Source organism: Columba livia, chromosome 3 (assembly GCF_036013475.1).
Source record: "Columba livia isolate bColLiv1 breed racing homer chromosome 3, bColLiv1.pat.W.v2, whole genome shotgun sequence".
NCBI lineage: Eukaryota > Metazoa > Chordata > Aves > Columbiformes > Columbidae > Columba > Columba livia.
In genome coordinates this window covers 9,474,506-9,502,197 of record NC_088604.1, presented here as the reverse complement: position 1 = coordinate 9,502,197, position 27,692 = coordinate 9,474,506, and the positions used below count along the sequence as shown (strand labels likewise).

Genomic DNA, 27,692 nt, shown 5'->3' with positions numbered 1-27,692 from the left:
CAGCACTGAAACTCCATGACAGAGTTGTCCCAAAGCCAGGAAGGCTGGAAGTTTTTTCCCAAGCCAACTAAGCTATTTGCTTGGTCAAGTGTATGAATCATTGACAATTAGCCCCTAAGTCTGCACCATAAAAGTAACTGCAAGACAATTCAGAAGAGAATGTTAGTTTTTACATTTCTTAATTCCTTTTAACACTAAAGAATATTAAGATAACACTAGAATTACTTCTCAAATCTTGTTGTTTTATTTTATTTTTTCCCTTGTAATGACCAAGCCAGATCTGAAACAGACCAGGACTTGTTTTTCTGACATAACTATTACCTTTCTTTTTTTACGTTTATCTTGTCACTAATGGGAGCCATGCAGGTGAGCTGCAGAGATGAATTAGGAGAATGTTAGACAGAATGGAAATATCCCTGGTGAAAAAAACTCACTGAGAGTTTTGGCTGAGTAACTTGGGCATAATATTACACCAACAGAAGTGTTTTGCCTTAAAAGCTTTACCTGAACTGTTTTATGTAGGCAGACTTCCGTAGGTCAGCATTAGCTCTGGTATCTTTATATCAAAATATGTAATATAGCCATGCAGTAGACTCAGCAGTTATGAAGTGAACACAGATTTTTATTATAATAGAGTTCCCATTATATTACTCAAAGTCTGAGACATTTTATCCCAAGTTCATCCCACATCAAACTCTTCTGGATGAAATATAATCCCCAGAAAGTACTGGTTTGTAATGGAAATGCTACAGGCCCTTAGCTATAGCAGCTCTTCCAGTTTTGATACTCTACAAGGTCCCTAACTGAATTTTTATTCTCTAATTCAATGAGAGGATTTTGTCTCCAAATCACTTTTAAAATCCTCCAGCTGTGCTATTTCTTAGTTTATGATAGCTACATTACTTTTCAATTAAATTATTCCAATGTTCATGTATTTTCTATATTAAATTGCAGTTATATCTACACTTTTCAAATATACTGGGATCTGCCCACCACTCTCATTTTGCCTTATAAGTACCCAAGTGTAGGAGTTTTATATCATATTTAAGGCTAGTGGTGACATAAACTTTAAAGTTTCTGCTTTATTTTTTTCAGTTTCTCTCTCCCCCGAAAAACTTAGTAGACCTTGTTATGTTCTCTCAGGGGTGACAGCAGCAAATATATTAAGATCTGCCATTTTAAGTATGAGGCAAAAGAGACAGAGAATTTTTTGTCACAGCATGTTGTTGACTTCTCACTACAATGACTTCAAATAAATATGTTATTTTGATATAGATCACTTCTTCTAATCACAGTGGTCATTTGATATATAGTTGCCTGAACAGAGGTATCTAATGTTCTTATTCAAGTGTGATAAAGTTTCCCAGTTCACCTCTAGATGTTGGTCAAGAATTATAATATCTTGTATGTTCCAGCCCTCAATGGACATAGATTCCTAGGGGGATATTAGGGGCAAGAGTCAGCTTCTTGAACATAAGCATCCACTTTTATACCACCGCCATGGGATGTTACAAAGCCTTCAGCTGCCAAACCAGAATGCTAAGGGTCTTCTGTAAGTGCTGTGTCATAGCTGCCAGCCCCACACAGTGCTCCATCACCTCAGGGCATCTCAGCAACTAAATCACCTCCTACTTATCTTCTCTGGTCTAAGACAAATCCCTCTCCAGACTTAACTGATTTCATTTGCTGGAGTTTAGACTTCTAGTACTTGTTGACACATAGTGTGGTGGACAACCAAATGTAGATATCTCGATCTCAAACAAAATTCTATTCTAAAGATTCACAGTTGCTTTAATATGAGATCCTTGTCTCACGGCCTAGTAATCTGGATCCACTTTGTAATGAAGAGGGGAATTGTCATTTAACTTAACTGCCTAAAATATTAAGAGTGGAATATCCCCACTGGATATTTCCTGACTAGCTTAGAAACAGAAGTCTTCACAGTAACTAAGATTAAGGTGAGATGTTTTCTATCCTGCCTTACTTCTAAATCAGACCTTTTAAATTACAAGAAAAATAGATGTCTACACTGAATAAGGCTCTGGATTTTATTTTTCAATTAGCAAGGAGTACATATTTGTCTTCATTAAATTGTTACTTCATTTCAGCGATATGGATTTACAAACCATCAAGCTTTGGGAGCCTTGAAACAGCCTCTAATCAAAGCAAATGAGACATACACTGCTTGATGTAAAGCAAACATCAGAGTGCTTATGCTGACTTCAGGCTGTTGCCATAGTCTTTGCAGTTTCTGAAGCAAGAATCCAGACAGGAAGATGTTCTCACTAGTGGAAAACATTATGCAGTATATTGTTTAGTGTATCAAAAAATCATAAGCTTTAGACTATTTGTGGAAGATAGTTTCAGATTAAAATGCAGGGCAGACTCATGGGGTAAAGAAAAGCAGAGATCTGTCCTTCATCTGGCTTCCCATTTCCAATTTGTGTGTCTTACTATCCTGGTCTGTCTTCTGATTTTCTCTTTGCAAAAGGACACAGAGGTAGCCCCCACCATCTTCGGCATGCATTATACCATTTCCATAGGTAGATCATCAACTCCTGTAAGTGCTCCCTGGATGATTCCAGACCTGAGGGATTCAGCCAATTTGCATCATGGGGAGACTTTATGGACTGCGTGGGAAGATAGCAGATACACTTGTAATTTCACCGGTGTCCTTTGTCTGATAGGAGCATTAGTCCATAATGACAGTGAATTTTCTCATAGCTTCAGCGATCTTTTCCCTGAAGGTCTTACACAGCTGAGTATATTAAACACATTCTAACACATACAGAAACTTGCTTCTTCATCTATCTTGTCTTCTCTAGAGGGATTTTTTTTCACTTTGATATGTTGCTCACCTTGTTACCACTCATCTTGTCGGCTATTTCCTCTGTGGTTTCAGACATTTTATGCATGGCTGCTTACGTCTTGTTTTCAGATTCTTTCTGCCTAGGCCTGGAACAATTTTGTCGATTCAATACTACACTCCATTTCCCATATATAAAAGTTTAAATCTATTTTTCCAGCATCTTCCCACCTACATTCCAACACTGCCTAGGCTTAGAAATTTTGGGAGCAGTACTAGGATCAAGGGTGGAGAGGAAGGATTTAGTGTAAGGGAGATAAGTGAAACAGGTATGTGAAACACATGATGTATAGCAGGTTCATTTCTCTAGTACAGTTAATGATGTCTAGAGCAGCCTGGTTTAAAGCCCACTGAAATAAACTGTAAAATGCAGTCACTCTTTTGCATTTTGGGACCCCTTGGGACCTAGAACTAGATAATTAAGTGATATGAAGTGAATGCTGTGATGGGGGTGCAGTGCAAATGGTCTCACAATGAGGACACAGGAGACTTTCTTGAACAACTCTCAGGCCCTTACACTAAAAATTAATTTGAACAATATTAACATCTGTGGGGAGACAACATGGAACTAGGTAGATGGTGCAGGAGGCTCCTAGATCACACTGATGACAATATCCTTACGTGAATGCTTCAGGGGTCAACCAGGGGTAATGCTGAACTTGACCCATTGTTCACAAATGAGGACAGCCATGGTGACAGTGGTCATGGACAACAGTTTCAAACTGAGTTGAAATCAAGAGAGAGGCTGCAGGCTATGTAGTAACATTAAGACTCTGGCCTTTAGAAGACCAGACTTCAGCCTGTGTGGGGAATTGCTAGGCAAAATGGGCTGGGAAAACACCATGAGCAGGGAAGGTACCAGGCAGAGCTGGCATGTTTTTTGAAGAATAGACCATCCTGTTATGCAGAAAGACCATGAATTTTAGCAGAAGACCGAAATAATATGTTTTGTGAATTGATACCAAAAAAAAAAAAAAAAGGAGCATACAAAAGGTGGAAAAAAAAAAAAAGAATAGGCAGCGGAAAAGGGGTATAGAAGCACTTTCCATTAGAGGAGTTGGATTAGTGACCTCTCTCTTGACCTTTTCGACCTTTTCTTCAACAGCAACTGTATTATAGAGCATTGTAAGTGGAACCAGGCAGAGTAATATGGAAAGGGTGCTTCTGAGTAGAGGGCTGAAAAGCCAAATAAACGTAGGAAAGGGGGAAAACAAGGAGCTTTCATCACGCCAGACATGGACAGTATTCTTCCTCTTAAACTTTTCTGTGAGTTCTAGACTAATACATATTTGTCTAATGAATGTCCATTGGCTTCACTGGCTTTGGTTTCAGATCCCTGTATGTCTAAGGATTACATATGATAAGGCAGGAAAAGAGCAATCACACAATGGAATTTTTTGAAACCTCATTATCCCAGCAAGACGTGTTTGCCTAGACAGATTTTGGTCTCAGTTTCCAGATGTCATATCTTCACATATGTAGTTCCCTTTTTCTTCCAGTTTTTGAACAGTCCTGTCATAAAGCTCTTAGGCAATACAAGACAGTCTGCAATTAAGGTGTGAGTAATAGCAAGAGTATCCATTATTCTATTAGAATGTTATTCTAACATCCAATATTCTATTAGGAAAAAGCTTTTTGATTCCTACAAATTTCGAGGATTAATCAAGTTTTAGCTCATCACCTGCACCATTAGCCTTAAGCGCTGTGAAAATCTTCTGCATAATCTACTGAACATAGACCCAACTTAGTTAAAGAGAATTTTTCTTTCTGATATCACATAATTATATTTAGGAAATCTGAATCTGCAGTTCTAAGATTTTCCACTGCTGTGATTCACAAACAGATTGACCAGGACATACCTCTCTTCTATAATAACTACTGTCCTACCATAAAGACTATTCTACATCAAAGGTTATTGCTTAAAAATATTTCTGGCAGGCCCAGGAGAAAGCTGGAAATGTGTAATCCCTCGTTTTCATGAAGACAAATTGCATTTTAAAATTCTCCTAATGAAGCAGCATTCATCAGCCCTCCTTCATCTATCTTTTCAGAGTGAGTTTCAGTGCACAGATAAGAAGATTAATGCCTCTGAACTTTCCAACACTTTTTGTGCTGTTACAGTAGTACCCCAGTGAGAGGAATTAAATCAAAATGGTTGCTACTGAGTCCAGAAACATTTTTACATGTTATGATATTTGTCACTTCTACGTCTCTGTTACAGGTCAGTAAAGACAAAATAAAGCTATGGTGAATATGATTGGAACTTTGAATCTTATTTTAGTACTTAAGAGCTCTTAACGAGCAGAATGAGTAGGACAAATATCATCAGTATAACAATTCTTCCAAGTTCTTGTGTGGGTGTGATTATGTAATGGTATATGAATATATGCATCTACTGCACAAGTATTTTTTTAATCCTTAGGGAGCTTGCATGCTTCTTCATTTGAAATGGCAGAATTTTCATGGGGTCTGTCCTCATCATCCCACCATAGAATACATGATCAACATCATTTGGATACTGACTGCTTTGTCACACGAATCCCATCTTTCCAGCTCCCTTATTATATGACATCAGAGAGCTGAGCTCCCAGAGTTTCTATTCAGACCAGAAAATGCCATGATTACAGGTTTTAGCTGTTAAGAGCTGGAATACACTCACTTGTTCTGACTAGTGTCTCATTCCACTCGCCTTCCCATGGAGATGAGTAAGGCTGTAGCATAAAGGGCTATCCAGAGTTAGTAAAGATATGAGAATCTAATAAATGTGTCTACCAGAAGTAACATAAGAACTTGCAAATAGTAATATTATGTTAAACTCATTTACCAGCATATAAGTGGTTTCTATTCAGAAACTGAATTATGTGTCATACAGTAAGACATCAGAAAAGAAAAAAATGATCACATGATTTTTCAGAAAAATCAAACCCAATCTAGTTACAATGATGCTTCACAGACAGGATGTTCATGAGAAAACACCAGTAGCAAATTTTTTAGATCAAAATGTTTTCAATAATATATTTGGCAAATAGTTTTAAATAGTACACATATCTGAGAAAATCAGTCTGTTTAGACTTCCTGGTAAATCCAAAATGCAGGGAACAAAAACTAATAATGTATGTAGATCAAAGCTGTGGCAAAATATTCATGCCATACGATTCATACATGAAACTAGTCCAAACACTTAGCAACACCATGAGGGTCAACGAACTTTCATTTAAAGCAGTGAAGATTCAAGGTAACATCAAAGAAAGCAGCCAAGTAAAATCAGAATCAAACCTTTGGTTTTTAACATAAATTTGTACATATGCATATGTACACATACACACATAAATTAATGAGGGCTCTGGCACAATATGTCCAGACTATCAGTGACACATTACAGGATTGCTTTTTATCTATAACTTGTCTCACTGGAATCAGCAGTTTGACATGCCTATTATTTCAAGGAAGCATGCATATTTCACAAAATGCTGACACCTCCCTCTTTTTTTTTTTTTTTTTTTTCAGAAGCAGCTTTAATTCAATTATTTTTGCATGACAAACTAGTAGTCAGGGGTATTTTCCTACTTATACAAATAAATGGGTCAGATTATCATTGCAATAGTTTTCAGATGACAAAGATAACACTTATTGCATCTTTAAGAACATTAAAAAAAACCCCACCTTTTAATACATATATTGGTACAAACAAACAAAAAATCCAAATTCCCATAAATCAAATTTTTCATATTCTTATTGTTGTGCAACAGTACAGGACAGATAGTGAAAAGTAATGGATTGTCATTATCATCTGTTTGTAAAAGCAGAGCTGTTAATGGGCCAAAACTTAACCATGGTACACACTGAATAACTCAAACTCCTTTCCAAAAACACTTAGATTTTATATACATATATATATGTATATATGCATTTATAAAGCTACCAGTGAATTTGCTGTGTGACATTGATGTCATTCCATTAGGACTACCTTAATAGCTTTTTCAAACTTCTTCATACACATAGATATTACTACTTCTATTTTGGAAGCAGCTTTGATTTGCCTCATATAGAAACACCAGTGACAAAGAAGAACTATTTATTTTAAAATTATAAGAATTGTTCATTTGCACTATGATCCTGCTTCAGGCTTCCAGTCAGAAAAAATCCCCCTTTGAAATTTTAGACAAACCTAATCAGAAAACATGGTCTTTGCCACAGAAAGCTCATGACCTACATGTAAAACAACCAAGGACAGATAAATATATACATGCAGATAGCAAGGTGGGTGATAAGCAGTGTTGTTTACTGTGATATACAGCAGCCACAAGAGTTGTAACAGCAAGTTTGGTGGTCTGGATTATTTTGGTAGCTATTATGTTAGAGTGGTTAAAAGAGGATGTTAATGAAACAGTTGTTTCTGGAGTTCTTCTAAGTTTAAGTGAAGCAATTAAGGGTTTGATGGAAAACTTGATTTTGTTGGTCTAGAATACATGCCTCTAAAGAAGCAGCTGTTAAGGGTACACATTAATAGTCCCGAAATAACCAGGAAATTAGAGCAATGTTTCTCTCCTGTCCCATAATCATGGAGGACAAGACAAATAGTTGGCTTGAAGTCCATCAAATAAAAGCCAGATTTCTGATATGAAGATATTAAAGGATGAAGATAATTTACTGGGCATGCTTTTAGTTCTTGGTCCTTGGAGGTCTTTCAAACAGGCTAGGCCTAGTCTAAGGACTTGTGAAGCCTGATGATTGTTAGACAGAAGTGATAGATAGACTGAAAATACGAGTCACGGAAGTAAACACTGCTAGCTTGTGTTTAAAGTGCCTGAGAAGGGTTAAGTGAAGGCTTAGAGGGAAAGTTGCAGCATGATCTCACCCATGTGAATGAAAAATACTGTTTATAGCAGAGAAAGCTGTAAGTAGGATGAGATTTTAGTCCCTAGGGCCAGGGAAAGGCTGCTCAAGAAGATAATCTGAATAAGTGATCCAGCTGTATGTGGTTGCTATGTTTTGTTTTGGGATATCTGCATTAGCATGAATATCTGCAAAATCAACTATCTAGTCATCAGCTCCTCATGAAATTTATTTCTGGGGATCCTAATTTCTGTTGTTTATTCCAAAACATATTGAAACTCAGCAAAATTCTCTGCATACATGAGGCAGTAAGTCAGCCTAAATGATCAGAGTTGTCTCTCCTTACATTAAAATTATTAAATCCTGAAGCATATGAATATATATGGCACTTAAAAAATAAGGCAAAAATTCTAGTTTAGAAGCAAATGCAAATGTGCAAAGTATAGGGCTTGAATCTAAAATTTTGTAGTATAACTGGACAGCATGTACACAAGTACAATATACATGAAAAAATATATTAATATACAAATATATGTTATCTAAATTTCAATGTTTTAAAAGTACATATCTCTGATTATTAGTGAGATCAAACAACAATGCCTCCCAAAACACCCCCTACTGCTAACATGAGCTAAATAAATTCCACCACCTTGAGAGTTGTCCCGTGTTTAAGAAGACGCAGAAGGCTAAATTCTGTTTTTAAGCACAGATCACAGCAAAGAGTGGTGAACAAAATGGTGCCCCAGGAGCATCCTTTTAAAGACACCACCCTTCATATGGGAATACTTTTGTTTCACCTTTGCTTATGAGAAAGGGAGCAGAATTTTGCTGATAGCTCATTTCATTGCTAGATGACACTATCCTAGAAGTTACCTTGCATTAACTACATAGCAAGGAAATACCCAAGAGTCCACTCCTTCCCTGATGATTGCTTCTTACATTTAAAAGAGATAAGACTATGCACCTCTCTAACTAGACAAAAAGCACAGGAAGTTTACAAAAAGCTGAAGAAACATTGTTTTTCTTGAAAAACATCCTTTGTCAAAGTATGAAGTTCTGCATATCTAAGGTATTTCTCTCAAATGTTTAAGTTTGTGTGTTGGGGTTTTGCCACTTGCTACTGTAAGTGGGATTCATCTCACCTAGTGTTATATCTCTAGTGCAAACCGCTGTACACTTGAGACTGTTTGCATTCCCAATGAGAGAAATGAGCACTGCTAGATTATAATTTGTATCCTCCTCTGCATATATTTAAGTAGATCAAGACAAATTACTGCCTTGAAATGCCCATTTCTCTCTATTGATTATAAAATGCATCTGGACTGGCTAGTTCAAACATAGGTGTCTACACTATGATCATGAGTGTTCTCTTCAATGACTGAGTTGTTAAGGGAAGAAGAAAGTGAAAAGGATTTGTAGGATCTGAACAAGCTTTACTACAGTTTTCTGAGTATTAGCAATCAGTGAACATAACGAGCTTTTATTTTTCTTGCCACTTCCACTATTTTTGTCTTGATACACCTATTGGAATAATGAGCACTGAAGTGAATAGAAAGTATGCAGTAAGTAGTATCAGAATCTGCAAATAATGTGCAAGGTACCAAAATCTTGCTAACGGAGATAAAATAGTAGGATCTCAAAAAATTCAAAACAGGAAGATGAGTTATAAAGAAAGAGTCAAAATTCAGATGAAAGAATATAATGAAATCTCTAAAAAGAAATCTTTGATACCACTGAAATACCAGTTATAACACAATACTTAAACATAAGCAAATCTAATACTTCCAATAATTAGATTATCTTGGGATATTTGATACATTATGGTCATAATGCAAAGATTCTGTAAGTTTAAAAATTCATCTTTAAGAATGTCAAATAATGAGGTTGTGTAATAATATTCAAAATCTATACAGAGAAGAGATACAGCAAGGCAAAATATATGCAGAGGGAACAAATAGAAGGACAAAGACAAAGTGTGAGTACTATAACATTATCATAATAATCCCATCATAATATATATCCTAGAATCACTAAGAAGACAGAACAGACTTAAAAAAGCAGAGTAATAAAACATCTGATTCACAATTGACATCAGGCAGAAAGAAGTAAAAGCAAGCATAGATGAGAAAAATAAAGAGAAAAGTAACAGAAGGCAAGCAGGGTCGAATGTGTAAAACAATCCATAAAATAAATTACTGCATTGCACAATACAAAAATTAGTCATCTATCTGAAATAAGTTCTCCAGTTTCAGGGTTCCATAAGGAATGTATCTCCAGAAAGAAACATACGCCTTTCCAAAAGACTTTACATCTCATTTGTCAGAAATACTTCTGTAAGGATGGGACGAATTGGCATATGAAGGTGCCAATTTCTTTCACTTGACTGTTAGGGAGAGCTGGTGTTTTATAATAATGTTTATAATATTATAAAATCTGTTTATAATAACTCATTCTTAAGAGATATCTATATATTAGTCATGAAAGGCAATTAAGACCAATCTTCTTCTCAATATTGGGTTAATATATCCAAGGTTTTTGTAAAATCTAGATTCCTAAATGGACAACTGATTTGTTTGGGTTAGCCATAAACAATTTGTAAGCTACACAATATAGGATGCAATGATAAAAAAAAATGCGGTGATATATTTCTGAGAAAGGTGATGCAGCCAAATACATTGGCAAAGATTTTCTTCACTGTCAGTTTGTAAAAGAAGAGAAGAAAGTATGGAAGATCAGAAATATTAAAGATGGTTTTTTTTTCATTTGTTTTCTCCATGGAAAGACATGGGCACTATTTGGAGGACACCAGATCACAGAATTATTCAGGTTGAAAGAGAGCTTAGAGAGTCTCCAGTGCAGCCTGTTGTTTAAAGCAGGTTCAGCTCTGAGATGGGACCACATCACTCAGGACTTTCTTCAGTAGGGTTTTGAATGTTTCCAGTGAAGAAAACTGTACTGTTTCTCTCAGCAACCTTCCCAGGCAATATGCAGAATGTTTGTAGAAACAGGAGAGTTTGTGTTCATGTATGGGTACATAATAAAGGTGACAGATGTTCTAAATGACAGTTGCTTATACTGCTTAGACATTTTCTGTTTATGTATTGATATATTGTTATTGCTTTATGATAGAGTATATGTTATGGTTGAACTAGTGCTTAAAAGACCTCAGTCATGACAAGAATATATTGTGCTAAAGAAGGAATTAGTCAAGACAGTGGTATTTAATAGTGAGCATGACCACATAAAACTGGGGATGTGCGAAAGTATTAAAAAAAATGAAAATCATTTTAAACAGATGCACATAGCATGAAATGATAAAAAGATAACAGAGTGTCCTGTTGTGAGAACTACAAGCTTTAAATTGACAACAAATATCTAAAGTAGTCTGTAGTTTCTGTTGTTTCATTGAAAAAGGGATCAATACAAAATGCTTCTTCTTAAAATGCCAGCGTAGGTATTACTAGAAATATGTGTTAGGACAGTTCTATGTGACCTCAATGAGTCACAGAGTACTCTCTTATCTCAGTGATCTGCTTCAGGGATATGTCAGATTCCAAACTCTTCATTATGCACAGAAGTTCGTAGAAAGCATAGATTTATTGTTCTACATATTTTATTAACTAATCTATATTACTAGAAAAATCATAAAACATGTAAGAAAATAATCAAAAGAATAATGGTTGATATCAAACACACAAAGTAACCTGAATACCAGATTGAGTACAACATTCTTAAATTATTAGGTTGTTCAAGTGCTACATCATCATTTGAGAAGAGAGCAAACTTATTTCACTATCAGCTATAAAAGTGATTGAATATTGTCAGTCTCAATTCTGAACAATATATATTTATAGCATTTCCAGCAAAACATCTGGCTTCAAGAGGGTCATATCACTGACAACTTTAAACTAATGCCAGATAAGGCAACCTGCCACAATTATAACTCCTTATGTTATGTAGGTCCTGTGTTATACACAAGAGACACATTATCTGATCATAGAATTCCTCCTGACTTGAAAAATCTATGAATCTAAGATGATACCTCATCTTTGCCCTGTCAGAATAGAGTTTTGAAAAAAACATCCCAATACAAACATCCCAAGGTGACACAGATTGTTACATTTCAAATTCACATGACAAATTTAGGTGAAAACAACATGAGCTCTCAAGATTAAACGTACAACTTCCAATACATGAAATATATGCATGTGTGATCTTTTAGACAGCAAAGTTGTTTACCCAGGGGCTGTTTTAAGTATATGAGGAACTATCCTGTCAGCACTGTTTTCAGATAAATTCTGTAAGAAATAAACATTCTCATGCATGCAACCATCACCAATAACTTCTTACATTATTGCAAGAATGCTGCTTGAGTCCTTATCCTGATAGGGGATAAGAGTGGGGAAACAGGTCATAAACAGTATTTACCAGTATGATTGCCATGACAAGTGAGTAATGAGATTATACTCTGGTTTCACTGGCTTTTGTGTTTAAGAGGTGGGTTCTATGGCTCAGGAAGGTTTAGTGATGTACAGGTGACAAATGTTAGATATTTAATGCTTGTGGTGTTTTTACTGATGTCAATGTTGATGAACCCTCGTCAAGACTGAATAGGGCAGAGAAGAATGTCCTTTCTCAGGTGTGGTGTCGCAGGCAGAGGCCAACAAGTGGTTTAACAGCTCTGTCATAGCCATTACTTGCAGGAGTTTCAATTCCTCCTGTTCTTTCCATTTTTGAAGGTAGAGGTCTAAAACTGAAGATCTTCTCATAGAGAAGAAGCAGCTAAGACACAGTTTTCAGAAAAAGGAGTCTAGTTGTAATGTCTTTGTGTAAAAGAAAAAATCCCTCATTCCAATAGATAGGATCTTGGAAAATCCACAAATTCAGAAATAACATGAGTAGATTACCTAGATATTTTGAGATATTTGAGATGACAGATCAGTCTACAAATATTATCTTAGCCACAAGATGACTTTTTAAGAACAGAAAGGCAGAAGGAAAATTATCCAGAATGCATTAGTAAGATTTGTTCTGAGAGGGGTAGTTCCTGCTTTGCATTTACATTTTAAACCACTTTAATATTTGAGTATTTGGCAGATCGACTTTTTGTTTCAAAAAGTAAAACTAAAATGAGCTACAAAAGTTTGATTTTAACTTGACCAACGTGAAAGTGTTTTCTTCTTAAAATTCAAAAGTTGGACTGACAGTTATGTGTGGACCTTATGGTATAAGGTATGTGTTGGAATTCTTATTCTGATTTTGTATATTATCGGCTGTTTCAGCTGTCACTTTTATATCTGCAAAACAGAAGCAACTCAAATGAACCACAGTTATACATGATTTATTATCACTGTGACTGAGATCAGAATTTGATCTAAGTATTAAAATAGGACAAACTCATCCAACCAACTGTAATATTCAAATGAGACGATACCAGCTAAACTCATTGTTCTTGCAAGTCTCAAATCCTAATTACACTCTTTAGTGGGGAGGTAAATTCCAGATTTGGTTAATTTCCTTTTTTTATTACTTTTTAATCTGATGAATACATTTTCATTTGTGTAAATCTTAATAGATGGTTAATCTAATTTAAAGCTTATAAATTATACAGTTATATATAACATAATTAGAGTATATAAGTCTAATAGAGTGGTGATCTTTTTTAGAGATTCAAAGAGTTGTTCAGTTCAGCAGTCCATGGATGATTAATTTTCAGTAGTTATCTGGTTTAAAGTTATGAATTGTTTAATAGGAATTTGCCATGTGGTAAAAGGGGTTCAATTAATTACCAATACTTCTTTGAAAATTATCAAAAATAAAGACACTTTAATGAAAGATGGATTTTTTTTTTTTAACAGTAAAGGCTATAGCTACTTTTCAGAGAAAAAACAAATAAGCAGCAACAACAAAACCCCAACAAAACCAAAGCAAACGAAACCCCATCAAAACAGGTAAACAAATAACACCACCACCCTACCCCAAAAGTGGTCATCCTTTTTTCAGAAAGTTAGGGAGAACCCACTGTATTTTCTCTAAAATATCACCTTTAATGCTACTTAGAACATTCTTGCATTGCTCACTATCTTCAGGATTCTTGACCTTCAGAAAAAAAAAAAATATATAAAATACCCTATTCTGTTGACTTGTTAATGACTTCACTTGGAGAGACAGCTGAATCACCTTTTTCATTTGAGATAATTTAGTTTCATTACCAACTTGAAATCCTTCTTGAAATGATGCCTTAACTGAATAGCAATAAGAACTTCATACTCGACCTTTCACCCATTAACCCGAAGTAGGTGGTATTCCATGAGTGCTGTTTTGATACACAAATATGTGATCATGTAATTAAAAAATGTACCTTCCAAGATTATTTTTGTTCAGATTAACATAAACAACTGAAACTGTGCCAAATCTATGAAGTTAAAACCTACTTACTTACTAATATTTCTACAGAGCCCTTGACCAGACAGAAGTAAGGCAGAACTTCCTCTTTATCAATCATTCAAAACAAGACATCTCACTTTATCTTTTGAAGCTGTAAAGATATTTTGATAATCCTAATGTTTCCTCTTACAAAATGGAAAAAAAAAAAAAAAAAGCTTAATAAAAATCACAACAAAAAATGCCAAAATTCTTACAACCGGACAGTGTTGTTCTTCATTCCTTTTATAGCAAAAGATCATATTTAGATGAAAGAAAACATCCAGACATACATTAAGACAGGTTAAATACTGCTACTAGCAGGTAAAGCTATTCCAAAATTTCTAAATTTCAAATGAAGCCCTCAATAGCTATAATTGCCATAGAAGACACTGTTACAATTACAGTCCACCTGCAGTGACCAAACCTGGTGTCTCTTGTGTTTGAAATATAGTGTTAAGAAGTTAAGTATGTGAAGTAGCAGTATACTTGATACAGCCAGTGGAGTGAGACAAAAGATCCATTAACACAACTAAAGGATTCTAAAGGAATTGTTAGAGTTGATTTGGTGGATGGATTTTACAATGTTGTCTACACCCACTCTTTGAAATTCTTAAGAAGCTTTGAGTTTTAGATTATTCTTACTTTTCCTTCTTAGGATTAAAACCAGAAAAAACAGGTATCCTCCACAAAAATACCCAAAGAGGACACATCACCTTCCATTTGCTGAGCACTATTCCTTAGTTTTTTGGCTAAAAATGTTGACTCCAAGGCAATAAATATGACCGTGCCCAAAGTACTGATAACCTGCCAACGGTCATGCCAGGCTCGAGCATGTTGAAGTCTCGTAAAAAAACTCAAAAATCATTAGGTGAGTTTCTGAAAAGGATATATTGTTCACTTATGATTTGTTGAACATTCATAGCACAGCACAATATTGAAGCTTTTCTTCTCAGCTACTGGAGACCAATAGTCTTATACTTCATACTTATCCCTCAAATAAGATGTAAAGAAGTATATTAACAGAGGGTACTGTACCTGTGTAGAGATGCAATTCAGAGATTCTCTAGCTGCATCTGTGTTAATAAATCAGAATATGTCAGGGACTGTTTCTTGGGTGTGATACCCAATGGCATTTTAAGTCACTGGGAATGGCCAGAAGTTGAAGTATGAAATGTAAAAACACAATAAATCAAAACACTTTGGATTAGCTTAGATGTTACATACATATATCCTCTTCTGCATTGATTTATCCATTGGTTCTTCACTTTCTTCAGCATGTGTGAAGGGTCTCTTAGAAGCCCAGGATGTCCCATCTTGTAGCTCCCTTTCTTCCCATCATGGATATATATACTCTGCCTCTTCATGCTCCCATATCTCTTCACTGTAATCACTATTCCTTCAGCTCTCCTTTGCCTTCTGTATTCTTTCTTAGCCTCTGAAATAATCACCTCTCCTTATAATTTCAAGGCCACTTTAGAAGTGACCTCCTTATCAGCTTCAGCATTATCGAAATCTCTCTCAGTTTATCCACTGCTGGTTACCTGCCCCATGGGCAGAGGAGGTCATGTGGTTAATAGTAACTCTCCTTTCAAGGACAATCAGATTTAAACAAACAAACCACCAGGATTTAGTAGCTTCTCTGTCAGACAAGAGAAGGCAGACATAGCTTTTAATCAAAACTGAGCTGATCGTTTGCCACAGAAGTAATATTTTGAAATTTTATTTCAGGTTAAAATAAGCTGCTACTGAAATGCATCACTAAATTTAATTATATTTGAAGACTCAAAATATTATTTAAAAATCTGTTTTCATTAATATCTGTGGATATTAAGGAATTCAAACGTAGTCAATGCAACCTGCATCAATGTCCAGGATCTTAATATCAGCCCACACTAGTAACAATAGTTTCTTCACTTTTCCCAAATATTTTTTTGTGCCATATACACTCCAAGAACTAAACTTTAATTTATTTTTCTCTACTCAACTTGTTGCTTTAAATATTTATATTACAAATCACAACATTCATGGTCACTGTAAGTTCACTGAAGGGTTAATAACTGAATTGGTACGAAGGACATTTCCTGAAGATGTTTCTATGGACAAATTCGAAACATGTTCACAGAGTAATCTCGCAGTTTGCTACATGTTATCTAAAAATATTTTTTAAAAACTACCTGGATGAAAAAAAAGCCCTAAACATTCACATACAATGTTAAGAAAAAATTTGATGCAACTAATTTTTCTGTTTTTCAATGTAATTTTGAAACCATTGTTGAACTCCTCCTGTTCTTGAAAAACCTTTCGACTTTGAAAAAGTTACAGTATTAAAGTAAAAATGGTTTTAGCTTAGAAACTGGCAAAGGATCTTATGCATTTAGAAACAAAATACATTAAAATATGGAACACCTTATATATTTGAGAATGAATAATAATCTTCTTCCTTTTCACCCAGAGGTTAATATTTCCAGTGTTACATTCATTAAAACAACCTAACCATTGTTAGGTAAACAGGTCCTTGTATTAATAAATAACCAAACAAAACATACCAAAAGCCAAATTTAAGTCCACTTTTGTCCAGATTTAACCGCCTCTATCTTTGCTAAAGAAAAAATACATTTAAAATAGCTAACACCTTCCTGAAGTAAGAACAAAAAAATCGGTCCAAAGAACATGTTCTCATCTCCTGAAAATAAATGTTTTCACCAGAATTAAAACTGGGTGGGGTTTGTTGTTGTTGGTTTTTTTTTGTTTGTTTTGTAGGGTACATACTATGTGTGTATTTTGTGATAATGAATGTAATATCTAATTGATTTTGTGTTACTTTCACTAGACCCTGGCGGAAATGGTGACTAGAGGTACGGGATAGTTCTCAGAGGTAAAAGCCAGGCAGATATTATTTTTTAAGACAGCTATGCTGTCAAGAGGATTAATCTGAAAGACAGTCATGTCCTATGTTCAAATAAATTATGTGCAATTGTCAAGTAAACATGATATATCTTGTGCCCTCATGAAAATTAGACAGAAAAAGCCAGTCCACAGGGAACATCTGAGATGTCCACGGACCATCCAGCACCTTGTTGGAAAAAGCATCAATGTTAAAAAAAGTGATGATATTCTACGCATTTTTGTTAAAACATACACGTGCCTTACGTTCATTAACCCTGGGAAATGTGAAGTTGATTAAATAGGAGAGGTCTGTGGTAGAGAACTTGATCAAAAAATGAAAGCAGCTGGTCAGTGCATTCATCCACAGTGCTGTGTTGTGAAAGAAATTTATAAATTCAGCTTGAGGAATGTAATCCTGAGCAAGCAGATCAAATTCAGGGTCTTGATCTCTCTCAGAGGCCATGTAGGACAAATGGAATAAGTCAGGCAACGTGAGACTTAACATCAGTCTTGACTGGGTTTCTCAAGGGTCTATCCTAAGCGCTGCGGTGTTCAGTATCAGAATTAACAACTTGGATCACAGTAAACATTGAGCCTGCTTACTGAATATGCAGATGTAAAAATCTGAGAGGGAGTCTGAGTATGTTTCAGGTAAAATTACAGTCAAAAATTACTTTTTCAAATTAAAGAAATAACCCAGGTGGGAGAGGAGGAAAAGGCAAGAGCACTTAGCACTGAGAAGACTTCAGTCTGAGCACTAGCTGGTTTCCAGCACTGCACTTCAATAAGTTGGCCTAGTTGAAGAGAAAAGTAAAGGACAGACCTAGAAAACACAAAAACAAAAAAACAGAAAAAAAACCTACAAGTTCATTCAGTCTACAAAAAATAAGTCTAAGATATGTGATAGCAAGATTTTGAAGTAAGATTTTGAAGAGAGAAATAACCTGTGCTTAAAATCTAAGGAGGCTAAGACAAGGAGTATGGAGAAAATTTTAGTTTGGACATCAGGAAAAAAAAACATTTTAATACTAGTATTGATTGCCTTAGGAATCTGTGGTGTTTCAAATAATTAGGTGTCTTTTACAGAAAACTTGAAAGCCCCTATCAAGAAGAAACAGCAGCAACTTACCTTGCCTTGGGTCCCTCTCTTGTCTGGATGAACCCTTGAATTATTTTTCAGTCCCGTTTTTAGTATTTCTGTGATTTGATAAAACTTTCCAAAAGATAATGGAAGTTTATTGCTACCTAGCTTTTCATCAGCTAAGTCTCATTACATTTAATTCTATTTCTGGATTCATAAAGTTAATTCTGAAGTTCCCATGGGAGTTTTACTATTTTGTAATTATTGTTTTTTTTCTGCAAATACCCTTTTATCAAAGGATTCTAACCAATACCAACTATTTTCTCATGAGATTTTTGTAACTACTAATGTTGCAGAAACAAAATATTCAGTGGCAAATAAGAATTAGGAAAGGTCATTCTGGAAGTCAGAATTAGGGTTACAGTGTCTGATGTCAAGTATTAGGTATCTGGTACTGATTTCATTATCTGAAGGAATTGTAAAAAGTGCACCTGACTGCAGGTAGTATGAATGATGTGTGTTCCTAATTAGATTCTTGTGGTTTTTGTTTGTTTGTTTGTTTTTGGTTGGTTGGTTGGTTTGGTTTGGTTTGTTGTTGTTTTTTGTTTGGTTGGTTTTAGGTTTGTTTTGTGTGTATGTTTTTTTGATTGATTGCACCATTTTTGGTTGATTTTTACTATTGTCTACCTCGGCATGGGAGAATACTGCTGCCATCTGTCAAAAAGTACAGTTTTGGGATCAGGTATGAAATGAATGACTTCTCAATGTCTGCAGCTGAATTCAATAGAAATTATTATGTACCTGTGATGATAAAATCTGATATTTCATTAAGATCTATTTCACTAGCTCGTCAAAAGAAGATAATGATTTTTTCCTTTCTTCCTCAGCCTTTTACTTCAACTCCAGTTCAGAATGTTAGCTCTAAAGGAAAGCAGGTACAGGTGTGAAATTCATTGCCATACAGCAGGACTGAAGGGTACTTATGATAAAAAGATTTGTGTGTGCATATGTATATATCAACATTGTGACTGAAAGACATCAATTTTTATTGTTGCTCCAGGCAAATACTCACTGGGGCAACTTTCGTCTCTCAGTTTAACAAACTTAATCTTTAACCCATCAGTTATGATATCTTATAACAGTTATCAACAGTTGTTGATAGTATAAGTAAGGAAACGAAGGCACATAAGACAAAGCTCTGACAAAATCTTCTCATATATTAAGAAAAGATGTAGTGATTCGAAGGGATCTGTGGGAAGCTGTCTTGATCAGAGGGGTCAAAGACTTGTTAGGGTGGGAGAATTTACCTTCCTTTCACTGAACTGTACTTAACTGTGCTGTTACTGATTATTACACTCCATGTTCAAGTGACTTGATGAGGACCATGAATTTATCTGAGTCATAAGATTTTGAATTTGCAGGTCATATATCATCTCCAGATTTTCTATGGTCGACATAGATAGGTGATTGGAAAGTGTTAAATATCCAGGACGTCGTAGAGGCTTTCTGAAAAAACATGATGATCTAGCAGGCAAATCAGTATAGGATTTATGTGCATATGTGTGTGTGTGTTACACTCCAGTTGTAAGGAAACCTTTATTGCTCATGGTATCTATAAAGATATCATGCTTAAAACATTTCCAAATGTGTTTTATATACTCAATAGACGGTAAAGTTTGTTTTCAAGTCACCATCTATTGTGCACATGTAGACCCTAGCATTTTATGATAAATTGGTAGTTGACCCAACAGAACATTTCAATATTTCAGCCTGCTTCAGCACATTATTCTAAGAGTACCTAAGGTCTCAGAAAAACACTGATTCATTGACTGCCATGTATTCTCAGTTGATTAACTGTGCCTGGTAAATATTCATAGGATATTTTTGCTAATATACTGTATACTATATGGTCTTTTCAGTTAATCACATTTAAACAAAAATAAGGCAATTGCTTTTCATTTCCTTTTTTCCAGTGGTTAATTGCCTGAGAATATCCAGTGTGTGACAAAAATATAATGCATTCATTAATAAAGCCATCTCTCCACAATGAGATCATGAGGTATCAGATCACATAGTGATTTCCTCCACCATTATAAAGTCAAAAAGGTGGCTTTTTTCCCTTTTTTTTTTCCTTTTTATTTAATTTTCTTTTTTTTTTTTTTTCCCCCATACAGGTTTGATTAGGGTGCCACAAGGGACACTGTGCCTCAGAGACAACTCTGAGAGACAGACTTACCCTTTGTTGTTTCTTGGCTTTTTTAAGGAATAAATTTGTTGTCTGCTTCAGCAACTAATTACAGCATAGCTGTGATTCTCTTGTGGTAGACAGGAGGTGTTAACTCCTGGCTAATTCCTCATCAGGCTTTTCAAGAGTAAACAGATTTCTTATGCTCTGAGTATATGTAGTCAATACAGAGCACAAGAGAAATTATATTCTCACTTCAGGTTCAATGCGATTTCATAGAATCAAAGAAGACCATTTAATTCTACCCCATCTGTCATGGGCAGGGACACCTTCAACTAGATCAGGTTGCTTGAAGCCCCATCCAACCTGATCTTGAACACTTCAAGAGATGGGGCATCCACAAATTCTCTGGGCAGCCTCTTCCAGTGCCTCATCACCCTTATTTTCTAAATAATCCGATTGTAAATGTTCAGCGAAAAAAAGATTGCAAGATCAGTTGCCTATAGTGTGGCGTGACTAGTCTCCACAAACAGCAATGAGCAGAGTAGATGAGCTGATAAGGTCCCACAGAGGTATGAGGGCCAGAAAGTTGGGATGGAGGCAGAGAATGGGACTGATTTCACAGAATTTAATACCTCCCAGATACAGAGGTGGACTAAAGATTACAAGATGAAACAAATGCCTGCTTCTGTGGAGTACACACACTCTTCTCAACTAGAGAAATATTTCAGGCAAACCACACAAGTAAGTATTGCTTCTTCCTCAAGGATGGGTCATAAAACAGAAGACAAACAATGAAAAATTGGTATTATTTACATTAGAAATCAGACACTTAGATGGAGACATATAAAATATGTAGATGTATGGAAAAATTTAAGTTGGAAGGGACCTCTGGAGGTCATTTAATCCAACACTCCACCAAAAGGTGAGTGAATCTCCAGATCGTCTTAGATTGCCCAGCACTTTGTCTAGCCAGGTTTTTAAAGTCTCCAAGAGTGGAGGTGCAACAGCCTCTGGACAAGCTGTTTTAATAATTAAATACTCAGATTGTGACGAACTGATTCTCTTCTTGCAACTTGTGCCAAACGTGTCTTGTCCATTCACTGTGCAGCTCTGAAGAAAGGCCCTGTAATAAAAAAGCAACGTGCACCACCAAGAAAACACAATTTATACAAATGTTGCCCTCCTCAGCCGACCAAATAAACCAAGTTTAAATGGGATTTATTTTCCTTAGAATATGTTGAGTTCTTTCCCCTTAAAACTTTGATTAAAGATGGTCACAGTCATCCCTGAAAATAGTTTTAAATGTAGACAAGCCCTTAGAAAACTAATTGCATGTTTTTATTGATAGGAAGAGGAGACCGAGTTATTATACTTAATGCTAAAAAATGTTTTGAGAGCAGTTATTATCCTCACTCTTGAGAGATCAATGAAATCTTAACAGAATGAAGCCTTCCTGGAGACAGACTCTAATGCATTTTCATAAGTTTCTCAACTGGCCACTGCTAAAGAAAGGATATTGAGTTAGGCAAGGTTTTCCTATGTTCTTGCACTACACTAACTGGTAGGAAGAGTTATCAGCAAGGGGACTGCAGTTCTTGAGAGAAGGGACTTACCGTCTTTCTTATGGGATGATGTTATGGACATGCTGATATATTTGCCTCCCTTGCAAATATTAAACTCATCTGCGTGTACTGGAGAACATCACACCAGGCATGTTTAAGGAAGTTGTGTTTTGTTTTGTTTTTTAAAAAAAGACATTTGATAAATATTTTGCATCCTTGAAAATCCATGTGCACAAAAACATGAATTCTGAGAGAGAAAACATAATATATACGTCAAAGATTTTAAATCCTATATATTAGGGTCTTCTGTACCTGTGTCTATATTTTCTGCTTCTCAAAGGGAGGTCTGCAAATTCTCCTTCTCCGACAACATAAGGCTTTGATTTCTATCAATAACAATGCTAAAAAAATTCACAAATAAGAATATAATTATATGTGTTTCAGCGCTATATGATGAATTTTAAGAAAGATCTCGTAGGTGTTGAAATTGAAGCACAGTGAAGAAATGCTTCCCAAATGTATGAACACAAAAGTGTTGCCCATGAAATATTGATTCATCATTCTGAATCTGCCACTAATTTTGCCTTGAGCAAATCAGCTAAATCCCTCTGTTCAGTTTTTTTCTATTTAAAATTGAGATACTTAAATTTTATTTTGTATTCTATGTATCTTTGATTAATTAGTTAATATCTGTAAAATCCTCTGAAATGTAAAGTGTTCTATAAGTATGATACATTGTTTGAGAAGAGATTTTCATGCATAAATGACAAATTTCTCCAGTCAATAAATCTGCTAGAGGAATAGATCAAATGCATAAATGAGCATATTCAGAGAATAAAAAAGAGCAAGGTTAGATATTACTTCAAGGAGGAAACTGGTGTGTAGATGGGATGGACTGGTGGAGCATCACAACTATCACTTGCAGGCATATTTATGTCCTTTATACATTGTACACACTGTAGATCTATTGAAGTGCCTTAGAAGAATGATGTGGCAGTAATACATTAAAATGTGATTGCAATAATTTAAGAATGGTGTCACTCTATGCAACAGATCATTGCATTGTAGAAGCATATATTGAATATGTTTGAAAATCAAAAAAGTAAAGTATCGGGGATCCAGCAGCTTGCTACAATGAAAACATAGTGAAAGAAGGAATGGAGAGAAAATAAAGAAAATACCACCTCATGGTCGCATACCACAAACTGCTGAAAAATGAAGCAAACACTGAATTCTGAGAAATAAAATACTAAAATTAACCTATAGATAAAAATGTAAACACAAATAAAACGACCAAGAAGAGAAATCTTGAGTCTGAAAAACACAAAATGATAAACATTTCACCAAAATAAACTGGAGTGTATTTAGAGTACATAGGAGATTTATTGTGGTAGAAAAGGAAAAGATAATTCAGAAGGCTGACCAGTTATTGCAAAAGAAGAGGATCTCTCATGGCAGTATATTATTTTCTTTTTGCATTGAAGGATGTAAAACCAATTTTTACTAGTGTCATCAAGGATAGTCTTTAATTATTGCCCAATACAACAAATAATTTGGAAGTATTTTGGAAAAAAAAAAAAAAAAGTCTGTAATTGTAATCGTTTGGGTGGAAAGAATTATTTTAACAAATCTCCTTGTTTTTTTCTTTTCCTTTTATTTTAAAAAAATCGTAGTTTACTTGTAAGAATTTAGAAATTCAAGGTTCTCCAATATAAAAGTTCATGATGGTTTGACATGTCAGCTAATTTATGCCTATAGATATTTGAAATGGAAAGGTAAAACTCAAAACAAACCTTTTTTAACTAACTAAAATGAAGCTTTATGATGTATTGTTTTTCCCAAAGCACCTGAGATACATGTGTTTTAATCTCAATTTAGCAGAGTAACAATAAGCACTTTGTTGTTGTGAGTCTCCTGCAGCTGAAAATGATAATACTGTTAGGGGGGTAACTGAGAGATGCTGAGTAGCTGAGCAGATGATGTGTTTAGACATGGTAAGTCTTTTCTGTCACACAATGCACTTAAAGTAAGAAAAAATATCACTAAATGACTCTTGTGAACAATAACATCTATGAAGACACTTAAAGTGGGAACAAATTGTCATTTCCTGCTGTTCATTCAGGCACATCTTTCATCCTGCACAACTTCAATTTCTAATTACGGTTAACCACTGAGGTACTGCTTGCACCAGCAATCGGAACACATCAACCAGTGCACTGAGGTAGACCGTAATCACTAATTCTTTGGTTGTTCTCAGTATCCAATACATTGCAATGCTTCTTCAATGGCCCCTGTGTTATGTCACCTGAGAATGATTAAATTCCTCCAGAGACATCTTCTCAGTTACTGATATGGTCACTCACAAGGACCAAATCCCACACTGCCCCATGACACACAGTCAGCTCTAGACAGCTTTTGTCGGGTGAAGTGCTTTTTCTTGCATTGATTCCAAACTGACTTGGTAAGCCTCCCTAAGGCCTGGCTAGTCTAGATGTGAGGGATTTGCTTTCAGAACCATTATCAACATCAACCTGCAAAACTGCTTTGCGAAATTAAGCACCATCTTAAATCATTTGCATAGCCTAAGACCCAACTGCCGTACAGAATATTTCTCTTTGCTATGCATGCATAGTGCATCCCACAATTGGAAACTACTAAGCCATATTCACCTGGGGACCTCTTTGAATGATTGTAAGATCACCAGCATGGAGAGTACTACATTTGGAGATGGTACAGCTCTCAGATATCTGACTGAGTTGTATTAGCTTTGATTTGTTCATCAGTCTTTTGATGTCAGGTGATCTTTCAGGAGACAAGACATGAATTATTTTTTTTTTTATTTCCATTACACGTGTGTGTACATATATGTAATATGTACAGTCACAATAAGGAGAGGAATAACAAGATTTGTTTCAGGTATTCTAAAAAACAAAAACCAAACAAACAAACAAAAAAACCCCACACAAACAAACAAAACAAAACAAAACAAAACTTCAAGCATGTGAAATAAAGAAAGGGGTAAACATAAGCTACTGTTATCCCCCTCCTTCTACCTCTCCCCATGTCAACCACTGAGTGTATGTCAAGAATAAAGTATTCAGGGCCTCACAGTACTAGAAAAAATCTTGACACATTGGAGGAAATTCAAGGAAAAGCAACATAAATTATTAAGGGGCTGAAAGGATTGACTTACGGTAAAAGATTAAAAGAAATAAATATGTATAACTTGCTAAGCAATGACGGGAGGGGGGAAGAGGGAAAGAACATGTTAACTGTCTACATATATTTGAAGGCTGTAAACATCAAGGATAGAGAAGAATTATTTAAGGTGGTCCTAGTGTACAAAGATTAAATAAGATGCAGTGCAAATTAATGTTGGTAAAATTAAACGATAACTGAAGAAAAAATCCTAAACTATACATTCTTTTCAAATGTATTAGAGAAGAGACTTTTAAGGGAAACATGGTTCTTCAGAGTTGTTAGCACTCTTCTTATCTGGCCAGGAAAGGTGCATTCAAATACTTCCAGCATAAGAAAACAGGAATTTAAGTTTTCCAAATTCCCAGTGAGTTTTCACACTGGTGGAACTGTTTTTGTAGTAGTCCCTCTCTATATATTTTATTCTCTCATGAGTTCCAAACAGTCTTTCAATTCAGAATGAAAATAAATGTCTAAACGTCTATAGGAAGGGGGCGGTGGTGTTTTGTTTTGAAGTTTGTTTGTTTGGGTTTGTTTTTCGTTTTTTCAAAATTGAGTTGTTTTCTGTCTTGGTCTGCACTAGATAATTTACCATAGGAAATGATCTTGCACTGACAAGCAAAGGGATGAAATGATCTAATGGGCTTATTTTATCTGTAATACCTATATTTATGTGACAATTTTTTTCAGGAAAACAAAGGCTTCACACTCAGACAATGATCAAAAAGCTTACAAAATAAAGCATAGAGATAGAATGCCAAAATAGCCTGACAACACCAGACTTTCAAGCACTTTTTTTCCCCTGTATCTGCTATTGTTCCTTGGAAAAGGCTCTAATTCATTTAAAGTGGTGGATTGCTTGTAAATCACAAAACCTTGTGCCATCCAGGCTTTTTTATCTAGAAGTGAGACATCTATAGTTGTTCTAAATCTAGACATACTTATTAATGTAATTTTAGATATTCATCTCTCAGTAATGAAGAACAGATGGAATCATACAGGTATTATGGGATCAAAGCTGAAGTACCTTGGTAGGTGACCGTAAAATTTTGTAGAGAAGAACGGATTGGAAGTGTAGCTTTTTATTGTATAAATGTAGGTTGCCTGCTAGCTTGGGAAACCTGAAACAACAATTTTTAGTAATAATGCATCATTCATCTTAGAAATATAATTTCTTTAGACCAGGGCTTTTAGGAATTGCTGATGGAGAGTTTACTTTCAAGCAGTATTAATGGACTCTCTTATTTTTGCTTGCTAAAGTGGATTACTGGAAAATAATAGGTATGACATGTCCAGGACTCTAACTGAAAATATTTAATGGACTTCTTTCCTGTGTTCTTTTTTCCAGCAGTCAGAAATACAAGTTTATGAACATTCCATTCCTGTGCCCTAAACCTTAAAGGCAAATGGAAAGAGTCTCAGTCTGAAAGTATAAGCATTTACTAGTGTTTTGCCAGCAAGAATTTGTGATAAACCTGACAAGGTAGTGGATGTCTGTGTGATCTGTAAAGCAAAAGAGAAGCTGTTGTTGATATTCCAAATACATGGGAGAGTTCACTGCAATCCTGAAGCACTGGCTGTTGTGACTTAATCCACTAAGCCCAAACTGTATATGACAAGTACCATTTAATATCTTCATCAGTGACATAGATATTGGGTTCGAGAGCGCCCTCAGGAAGTTTGTGGATGTCACCAAGCTGACTGATGCAGTTGACACTGCTGAGGCACGAGGTGCCATCCAGAGGGACCTGGACAGGCTTGAGAAGTGGGACCATGAAAACCTCATGAGGTTCAACAAAGCCAAGCACAAGGTCCTGCATCTGGTTTTAAACTAAAGGAGGGCACATGAGGAAAAATTTTTTTTTACAATAAGTGTGGTGAAACACTGGCCCAGGTTGCCCAAGGAAGTGGTAGATGCCCCATCCTTGGAGACACTAAAGGCCAGGCTGGATGGGCTCTGAGCAACCTGATCTAGTTGAAGATGTCCCTGCTCATGGCAGGGGGGTTGGACTAGATGACCTTTGAAGGTCCCTTCCAACCCAAACCATTCTATGATTCTATTAATCTTCTAAGTTTTTCTTCCCAGTTTTGCATGGGAGTGTTGTGGTTTAACCTCAGCTGGCAGCTCACTTCCCTCCAGCGGGATGGGGAGAGAAACAGAATGGTAAAAGTGGGAAAACTTGTGGGTTGAGGTAAAGACCGTTGAATAGGGAAAGCAAAAGCTGCATATACAAGCAAAGCAAAATAAGGAATTTGTTCACTACTTCCCGTTGGCAGGTAAGCGTTTAACTATCTCTAGGAAAGCAGGGCTCCATCACACATAACATTTACTTGGGAAGACAGACACTATAACTCCCTTTCTCATTGTTTCTCTGAGCTTTTATTCCTGAGCATGACATCATATGGTGTGGGATATCCCTTTGGTCAGCTGGGCTCAGCTAACCCAGTTGTATCCCCTTCCAGTTTCTTGTGCATCCCCAGCCTGCTCACTGGCGTGAGAAGCAGAAAAAGCCTTGACTCTGTATAAGCACTGCTCAGCAATAGCTAAAACATCTCTGTGTTATCAATGCTGTTTCCAGCACAAATCCAAAACATAACCTCATGCCAGCTACTGTGAAGAAAATTAACCCTATCCCAGCCAAAACAAGT

The 27,692-nt window shown here is 35.7% G+C and overlaps 1 long non-coding RNA gene across 3 annotated transcripts in view; it reads right to left on the bottom strand.

Moving 5' to 3' along the window:
• Positions 1-27,692, bottom strand: part of LOC110364389 (uncharacterized) — a 219,957-nt gene that overhangs the window by 68,209 nt on the left and 124,056 nt on the right. The window contains exon 3 of one of the 3 annotated variants that reach the window (XR_010471096.1): positions 10,037-21,406. The exons of the other annotated variants lie outside the window; for them this stretch is intronic. This is a non-coding gene — a long non-coding RNA (uncharacterized LOC110364389). Of the gene's footprint in view, positions 1-10,036; positions 21,407-27,692 lie in introns of those variants that run through there. 3 annotated transcript variants of the gene reach the window in all.